This window comes from Micropterus dolomieu, linkage group LG04, assembly GCF_021292245.1.
Source record: "Micropterus dolomieu isolate WLL.071019.BEF.003 ecotype Adirondacks linkage group LG04, ASM2129224v1, whole genome shotgun sequence".
Taxonomy (NCBI): Eukaryota; Metazoa; Chordata; class Actinopteri; order Centrarchiformes; family Centrarchidae; genus Micropterus; species Micropterus dolomieu.
In genome coordinates this window covers 14,751,841-14,762,027 of record NC_060153.1, presented here as the reverse complement: position 1 = coordinate 14,762,027, position 10,187 = coordinate 14,751,841, and the positions used below count along the sequence as shown (strand labels likewise).

Genomic DNA, 10,187 nt, shown 5'->3' with positions numbered 1-10,187 from the left:
CAATTATTGTGAATTTGACATATTTGCCCTGTAGTTTTTGACATATCTGAATACAACCGTGTCTGATAACTGCATGGATAATTTTTTTATTAGCATATTGCAAAGAAATGTAAATGAAATTGTTCACTACTGAATGTATCTCCAAACCGTTCAGTGTAAACATTATTTTTATTTATTCTTCCACCAAATCTGCTCCTGGCAGTTACAGCATGAGGAATGTTTTAAGGGGTTAAGGCAACTAAGAGCACTTGTCTGAGGTTAGAAAAAGGTAATGGTCTTAAATGGTGAAAAAGTAAATGCTGACTTTAAGCTGACTTCAGACGGTATGCACTGATTTTTCCATTTTTATTTTAACCCAAACCACAATCTTTCCCTAACCTTAGCCATGTGGCCTAGTAGCCTAAATATAGCAGCATGTGGACACAGGACACAAAACTCACTCTCTGGTGTCAAAGTCCTGAATGCTTTGTATGCCCAATCATCCACCCCAGCCTCCACTCTGTCAAGTATTAGTATAAGGATGTCATGGATTGGAAAAACTGCCACTGAATGTAATCTAGGCAGAAATTACATTTCCTCCATTTGTCAAAGCAGAAATATAAAAAAATATATGAATATGTTTTGTGGGAGACAGTCTTACAGTATGTGAGCTTTCAGTTTACACAAGGCTCCATACAAATTGTAGTAACTTTTAAATAACGCTAAAATAAGGTAGCTCAATAACTCCACATGCTCTCTTCATGAATGTCTTCTGTTACCGCTCAATCCACACATAGCAGTAAACGTTATTTATGTTACTCCCTTTACATTAAAAAAAAATGTTAACTCTGTCAGAAGTGCAGGCACTTGCCAATTGCTGTGTGATTACAGCAGTGCTTGACTGAGTGAGATACTAATACAAACACACAAACAAACACACTAACCCACACACACACACCAATCTTGGCAGCGTAGAGTTGATGCTCAGAGTGATTAAAGTGGCGTGCTTCTGAGTGTGTCACCTGGGTGCAGCTGTATCTTAAATCAGGACAGTGGGGCTCAGATTGGGTATTGACTGGCCTGCAGAAGTCTCCATCCATCACGCTGAGAAACGATAGCACAGAGGCTGCCCTGATGTATCCATATACCACTGATGTTGCTCACTGGCTGGCTGAGGTGACGTAAGGTTAGGGTTATGACATGAACTGTTATTTATACTGCATGGTAAGCAGGAGAGGCGCATCTCACTGGCAGATGTGGACTGACAGGCAACGCGTCTTCCGTCAAGATATGATAAGATAAACACATGTTCAGAAGCTCAACACAAAGGCAGGTGCATCTGTGACAGACACATATGCTCAGATACGCAGCACTTATCGTAAAAGATAAGACTTCCTTTTCTATCTCTATCCTGTTGTCTCTCACGCTAAGGGATACACACACACACACACACACACACGGACAGACACACAGACAGACAGACAAGCGCACATACCCACAGACGTACCACTCTGTTTTGAGGGCCTGAGCAGCATCTTTTTGACTGTGTGCCTAATGATAATAAATGAGCCATCATGGGTGGGGAGGGAGGCACTAAGTCATCCCCTTCATCGACAGGAGGAAGACTGGGAGCCCCAAGGTCACCCTACTGTCAGCATCACTCTCCCTAACGACTCCTCTCCCTCTCTCACATGCACACATGCATGCATGTGCGAATGCATACGCACACACACAAAGTGCCACAAAGTCCACCGTGCCATGTTCACACTCATACACTGCTTGCACACACACAGTCATACACACAGACATGCACACACCAGAGACCACCTGGATGAACCTGCTTTAAGATACTCCACTGTATTTATTTTTTAAGATGTTTGTTTATAGAAGTTTAGGTATCTGTCACTAGGAGAGATCATTTCACATTTTATCTCATTATCTCATTTAGATACTTTTCAAGTTTCTCAGAATAGGAGAAAACTTTCCCCTAATTGGCATTTTTTAATACTCTAGCAGTCAACTAAAGAACACATTAAGAGAGGCAAACTGCACTTTCCCTATACTTGTGCCATCTCCCTGCACAGTGTACAGAATATCACCAGCCTGCCTTTCCCTTTAGCAAAACAGCACCAGATCAGATCAGCTGAGGAAGACAAGCATTGCATAACTGAAACATGTCTTTATAAAACTCCCTGACCCTCCTGATTTATGGCCCTCTCCCTAATGAGCTGACATGCACTGTCATCTCTCACAGATCAGCATTCAGATCCTAAGAAGGGGGTCGAGTAAATTCCTCCAGCCAAAAGGCACAAACTAAAGGAGTCCAAACCAGTGAATGTTATTAATGCTGTACTAAAAATGTAAGTTAGTGGGAGAGAGAAGGAGGCATCAGAAGACGCGTTGGAGAAACGAAGAGGAAGGTAGCGCTTTCAACTGTGGGAATTCTTTTCACACACACGCACACACTTATAGATTACATGTGCACACACACATGCATGGGCGCACACACACAGGTTGCAAGTTTGGACTGGAGCTGTAGAAAGCTAATTTGCACCACATTGAAATGCATCTCAATTAAAGAGAAACACATTGAGGTGCCAAGGGAGGAGAGAAGAGAGAGATGTGAGAGAACGGGAGGGAGGAACGGGGTGTGAAACAGATAGTGTGTGAGAGTATGAGAGTAATAGAAGAGAGGGGTGGCGGTGGGGGGTGAGCTCAACTGTATTTGGCAAGGGAAGAAGGGAGGGAGAGAGAAAGAGAGAGGGAGAGAATGTTTTCATCTCCCTCTCTTGGAAAAACATCTCATTTTGGGATGAATCAGATTTAGAAAGGGTGTTAGGAGGTTGAGGCGCAGCTAAAATCCTAACTAACTTCAACCTCGTTATCACCAGCTCTTTGGTTTGGTGCCAGCACACCAGGGCTGTCCCTGCTATATCTGTGTGTACGTGTGTTTGTACACACATATTTTTAAGCCCAAGGCCATGTACTGTATGACAGAATGGGTGGATACATCCAAGACACAATGAGGTTTTACCTAAGTGTGTAGGCAAGTGTGACTGCAGGCCTGCATCGACGTGTTTCTGGTATTTTTGAGAACGTTTTGACCATTTTGTTTTGTCCATGTTAATAATTAGATAATTTGCCGAAGTACATTTGAGTGCGTATGTGCCTGTTATGTGTGATTTAGAAAGTCTGCGTCTGAGAGAACAAACAACAACCAGAGCAAAAAAGAAAACACACACACACACACACACACACACAATCTGTCACATGGAAAAATCAGGATTGGCTTTGTATGCCGCTACCATTTTGCACGGACTGTCATGTTCTTAAGACTGCGATGATGCTGCCAGCCCACCATCTTAACAACAACGGCAAATTCAAGTAGATCTATTCTTTCATGTTGTCAAAAGACACTCAACTTGTCTTCTTCTTGAAAGAGCACTCTAACCGGGTGTTTGCCTCTGCTCCAATATAAGTCACACAGCTCTTAAGAGTGAGGAGCATTCTGGGAAATCAAGTCCTTTTGATCTTTTTCTGGTCTAAGATGTAACGCCCTACTCCAGACTGCAGCGCTGTAACACCATTATTACGAATGATGTAATGCACCTACCCACTTTATTATCAGTATCAATGATAATCAGATCATAACTATCAATAAGAAGAGCCAGAACACTGTCATCATCATCATCATCTCAACTGCCATCAGTGACACCATGTCAGCACATCATCTGAGAATACATCATCTCATTTTCACCAGACTAAAAACTGAGGGGGGTCGTCGGGGGTAAATGGTTGGTTCGTTGCATGATTGCCTCGTGATGTCTACAATGTGGTTCAAAATCTCGACTGAAACATCTTTGTGAATCCCAGACTGAAACTCATCTGAAGAGAGTACAGGAGGTAGATTGAAGAACTATGACATGGGACACTCTCCCATTGAAATAAATTTCCTTTGATACGTTATTACTTTTACCTTAAATGTAGCTAGAAACATAAAATACATTCTGATTATTATCCACAGCCCACCCACTGGTGGTGCATCATTTCTTCCTGTGCTCTCGCCTTAGCTTCTGGGCCACTGCGAAAACACAGCAGAGAAACAGTGGACCCTCAACTGCTGTCCAGCAATTCCCTCTCATGTTCCTGGAGTTATAAGCCGCCTTCATGTGTGTTGAAGTCAGTGGTCTTGTTCGATCAGTCCTCTTAGCCTCAACTTGTTTGTCTTGCAGCCTTATAGCTAAGCTAAAATAAGCAGTGGCCTTCTTTTATATAAACCTCATGCTGGTGACAAGCATGTCAAAGCCAGAAGAACCTACTGTGTATCAGTAAACGCCCTGACAGCTAAATAAATAAATATATAAGCTAAAAGAAAAACTGCTTACATGGGTTTTCCTCTTCCTCCAATACTTTGAGTTAGCATAATCTCTCGCTCTCCCCCTCTCTGTCCCTCTTTTCTATTTGCTCACTTATTCTTTCCTTGCATACACATGACTGAGCAGAGCTGACACGCACATGCACCCCCCCCCAACACACACACACACACACACACACACACACACACACACACACACACACACACACACAAACAGTCACTTAGACACACAGTAGATGCTTCACAATGACGGCCCCATACTGTAAATGGACAATAAAACACATCAGCAAACTACTCAAACAACCTCCACAGGCACTTTGTCACGTCCTCTGTGTCTTTATGGCTTCTCAATCTGCCCTTGATGACACCGCTTATGAGCCTTTAAGCGGCCCTCTGTTGTGCATGGGCTGACAGATCGAGTTGTCATTACATTAAGTAGGGACTCTCTATTAGTGCAAATGGTGGCACATAACCAGATAATCGGCGGTGGACAGCAAGTGTGGCTATGTGGGAGGTGAGATGCTAACGGATGGTGTGTGGGAGAGTAATGTTTTATGTTGGAGGAAGTGTGATATCTCCATTATAGACAAGCTTAATTGATAAATAGGACAATAAAAGCAGCAAATGGCCCCATAGATTTCTGCCTACAGCACAGCCAGCAGGACTGTAGGATAGCCTATATAATGGGGAGCAATGGCACTGACAATAATAGCATATTAAGTAGAGGCTTTAGAACAATATCAGACAATGCCATCATTGTAGAGAAATAAAAGACTAATAAAATCCCTCTCATGAAAAGGAGGGAAGCAGCGCTTCCCTGAGGGACCCCTCAAATGTTTCTTTCTTCTCACACTCCTCTCACCTAATCTATCCCCCACTCCCTCATCCCAACCAGCTGTATTTTACTCTCTTCGCCCACCGTGACAGGAATACAGACTGATAATTGTCACAAATGGCCACGTTTAATTCCCATGCATAATAAGGGAGAACTTCGCTGCCATGGGGTATAAAAATTGACAGGAGCGAACGAGCTCCGCTAACCACGCTGTCGTTTCCAGCTTCTGGCGTGAGAAAACAACACATGAAACGCGCCTCTGTGTGTTTTTGTGGTGATCATTTCGGAGAAGGCAAAAGTGCCCGGGTCATTCAGACACGCCCGTTTTTACATCTGCCGAATAATTCAGAAGCACTTTCAGATGTTTGCCGGAGAACGCAAAGGATTACAATCACACAACAATTTTGGCCAAAGTGTGCTCACCAGAATATCCGGATCAGAGCTCGGTGTACGGAGAATCCCGAGGAGTTTCCCCTGTCTTTCTTCACCCCAAGTTGAAGACAGCAAGCAGACGCGCTCCCACAGTCCCGACTGAACTGCAAAGAGAAAAAGGTAAGACTACATTGAGAGAAAGCACGCCAGCCTACGGACTATCTCATCCCGGGCGGCAATCCAGGTCAACTCCCCACAACCACACAACCACCCACCCAAAAAGTACATCAATAATTACACATGTTTAGCTCACTAATCCGGTCTGTACCTATTAAACGAGACGGGATGACCACCAGAGAGTGGAAATGACGGGAATAGGACCAGGCAAAGCAGTGGCTGTCAGATTTGACTTCAAACTGATGCTGACGATGCGCACCGAGATAAGATCCGGAGGAGAGAGAGAGAGAGAGTGAGAGAGAGAGAGAGAGAGAGAGAGAGAGAGAGAGAGAGAGAGAGAGAGAGAGATCAGAGGTACAGTAGTGAGAGACAGATTCAGAGAACTGAATTAAACAAACCACCACCACTTAAAAGTTATTCAAGTAGGTCAAGATATGAAACACAAACCACCTATGCATTTTTGAAAATATGCTACGTGAACTTGTAAAAAGTCTGGATAAATAATTCCCAGTTTTAAAGACTCACTCAAAGGCATCCGACTTGCTTTTTTAGGGTTACAGTATCTACAATAGCTACTATAATACTGGTAGTGGTGGAATACGTATTCAGATCCTTTACTTAAGTACTAATGCCACATTGTTAATAATAATTTTAATAGTAATAATAATAATAATAATAATGCAAGTAAAAGTCCTGCATTCAAAACAGGAAACTACAAGGAACTATAATTTTATGTTGATTCTGGCGGCCCCTGTGGACAAAAGTGGTAATGTTTCCACGGGATCCTGATTTGAGTGCATTCGTTTAGAAAGAAGTAAAAGAAAGACAACTCATTTTTAATGCTTGCCTACTAATTCCCTATGAATGTTAAGTCTTCATAACAATAAGCCAACATCAAGATATAGCTTGGTAACAAGGCCAACACAAAATGTTACATTATAAGTCAGTTGTATTACAATAATATCCAGCATGACCATACCTCCATGTACACAGCCAAATAAAGTCCTTTCAGGATCCGTTCTGAATCCTTTTAAATCCCTCTCCATCTGTAGAATGACCGACAATGGTTGACTGGTGTTTTTGCCCATGCTCTCTGACTGTACCTTTTTTCTTTTTCTTGATTCTGTCCTAGTATCAACTATAACCGCAAAACATAACATCAAAAGTACAATTTCCAAAATTCTCCTCCTTCTTCCTTTTAACTGGCTAACGTACCCCTCGCTGTTAAACTTTTGTTCTGTGTTCCGTAAATCATTTCATCTAGTAACTAAAGCAGTCAGACAACTGAAGTGGAGTAAAAAGTACAATATGTACCTGGTAGTAGAAGTATAAAGTTGCACAAAATGGAAATACCCTCAAATTTGTACTTAAGTTCAGCACTTGACTAAATGTACTACGTTAAATTCCTCTACTGGATACTGCTACAGTTAACATGCACTGCTGTGAGGTTAGCAGCCACAAGGAAAGACTGTGGACCCTGCCACCCACCCACCCACCCACACACACACACACACACACACACACACACACACACACACACACCCACACGCACGCACGCACACACCCACACCCACACGCACGCACACACACACACACACACACACACACACACACACACACACACACACACACACAGACACACAGAACATAGTAAAACAAACAAACAAACATTATGTCAGTAAACTCTGACATATAAATAGGCTACTGTAGGCTACTTATTTATATCATCAGTAACGATAATTTGAATTTAAAAAAATGGGAGAAACAGAGAGATCCTGAGAGAGACATGGTGGTAACTTCAAACTGTATCTACCTTCCTATGTGCTCTTCTAGGTACAGTAGCCCCCTCATTTTAAGCGATGACCTGGGACTTTCTGGAACACAGTCAGACTTACCTCAGGTGGTGGAGGCATCTCTAGAGACTTGCAGCCCTCGCAGTGTTTATCATCAACACATTTAAGCAACTACAAGGAGTTTTTAACTGGTTATGACATAGTCATAATTTAATACTGATGCCTCTATATGACCTAAATAAGCAAACAAGACTATCATTGGCTATTTCTATGTTGTGAGTATGTAAGCCAGTCTAAAGGAACCAGAATGATTTTTTTAGAGAATTTTTATTTTTTACATTATATTTTCAACCTCCATATTTAACAGATGGAGAGAACTGAGGAATTTGAAAGGATTCAAAACCAATCCTGAATTGGCACTATTCCTCCTTGACAGGTATGTTAAATGTCTGTTTACAGTCGATGTAATACAGCTGCTTGCATAACATAACATTTTATGTTGGCCCTGCAACTGAGATATATCTTGCTGTAGGCGTATTATTATGAAGACAAAATTACTAATTAATTGAGTAACCAAATCTGCTAGTTGTGGGCTTACATGTAACCTAGGTGTATGAACAGTACTTAAACAAAGTTTACTTTGTTTCACCATTATCATTTTACAATTATTAATCTTGCACAGTCTTAAACAGATACATTACCTCATCACCTCAAAAAGAAAATGTGTATCAAAAATAACTTGCATCTTTCTTTCACTCGCAAATGCACCAGCCAGGTTATGATCTTTACGGCACAAGGCGGTAAACAGTTCCTTGTAGTTGCTTTAATTTGTTTCTCCTTTTACAGAGAACAATACAGTAAGGCAATGTCCCATTTTAAAGACATACTGTAAAATGAATGATTGAATACTTTCATTCACTAACACACAGCAGCGTTTCCTTTTACAGCATTGTATTAAAGAAGTACCACTTTGCCACCTTGTCTTGAGCAAAGACCACCCTTTACAAACACCTTAAAAATAAAAAATAAAAACTTTATTGAATAAAGCGTTAACCTGTACAGAAAAAAGGCAGAGGCACAGTCTCACACAACAAATGTCATATTATTAATGAGCGTGGTTACTGTTTAGGCCATCATCTACTAACTAAATTAACTTCTGGGTGGCTTAACACCTTGGCTACACAATTTCTATAGGGGAAACCCTGCATGTTCGTTATTGAGACAAGAGAAATCAAAAAGGAAAGCAAGCAAGCAAACAAATGTATGATACTATATCCATATGTCACACACAGTATTGAGGTATATAAATGTGACAAATTCCACGTACAAAGCTTAACACAGTGATGACCTTTAAACTGAACTTGTATGATGCTTTGTATGAGAACCAGTACTGCAGTCTACATCTATATGTCATGTTAAACATACTAGGATGTCTGACATTTTCATAAAAAAGTTCAATTCAACATGAACAGCAGAATCGCAAAGTGGACACTTTCTGTTCTACTCTGGGACTGAATGTAAGCATCCAGTTCACTGCCAAAGGCAGGAAGAAGATTTTAACTGAGCACAAACAGATCTCTGTACTCCGGTCAAATATCACAGCATCAATACAGGAATGTAACAATGATAGCAAGAGTCAAAAGCTACAAAACAATGTGTAGGTGTAATATTGCATTTTCAAACAGATTCCTTTTTGGTGTATGGCAACAGTGCCAACCTCTGTAGTATTTCAGTTTTCTAGTATTATTTTTATATTTAGATTATAATTTCAAATCACATACTCTGCAGGTATAAGGTTTGTGACCAATTTCCTGAAATTCCCCTCTGTTATTAATCGCAGTCTTGACTGCTTCGCGACTGCCGCTCCTCTCAAGGTAAGACTGGCAGACTTCTGCACACTTTGTCACATGAGGACACAAAGACTGGATGGAATGTGTGGACAGAGAAAAAGAGGTAGGATGGCGGAAGAGGGAAGGGAGAAGATGGATGGAGCGAGTAGAACAAGAGCAAAGTTCATGGTGAGATCCATGTCCGTCTCATGCTACCTTTTCTGTCCACAGAGAGAATGAGAGAGGAGAAAGGAGGAGGAGGAGGAGGAGGAGAAGAAGAATTTCCAAGTGCTGAATCTTTTCTTTTCATATCTCATTCCTGAGTCACCACTTCATCTGTCCACCTACCCCTAGCTCTCCTTTGCTGTCTCTCCCTCTCTCCGTCTCCATCCTCTCTCTCTCTACCACTTTCTTTCATCAGTCCCTCCTTCCCTGCTCTCTCTCTCTATCTCTCTATTTCTAGGAGCACTTCTTGTTTGTTCATGTACCCAAATGTCTGCAACATCCTGCTCTCTATTTACAGAGCATGTGGGATGAAATGTGTGTGTGTGTGTGTGTGTGTGTGTGTGTGTGTGTGTCAGCTTTATACTTGTGTAACTCTGTGTATCCGTATGTACATGTATGTGGGTTCATTGGAGTGATTTTTGTTATTTGTCCAACATTGAATAAATGTTGGCATTTTGAGTCGTGCTAGCCCTGGATGGTAAATAATTCTATAACATTTTTGTGCAATTAAATGTTAACTATATGAAACAGTTTACTTAAATAGACAATAGTGTTGTGGTATATCATTAAATTTGAATCAGTGAGTCAACTGGTCAGTTAGG

At 41.4% G+C, this 10,187-nt stretch overlaps 1 protein-coding gene across 2 annotated transcripts in view; it reads right to left on the bottom strand.

Moving 5' to 3' along the window:
- The window catches only part of ptprdb (protein tyrosine phosphatase receptor type Db), a 147,317-nt gene extending 141,348 nt beyond the window's left edge, over window positions 1-5,969 (bottom strand). Inside the window, exons 1-2 of one of the 2 annotated variants that reach the window (XM_046046387.1) lie at window positions 5,890-5,969; window positions 5,613-5,725 (exon numbers count right to left, since the gene is read on the bottom strand). The gene's annotated coding sequence lies outside the window, so the exon portion shown is untranslated. The remainder of the gene's footprint in view (window positions 1-5,612; window positions 5,726-5,889) is intronic. The other variant, XM_046046388.1, reaches the window with a different exon arrangement.
- Window positions 5,970-10,187: the final 4,218 nt, after the last annotated feature.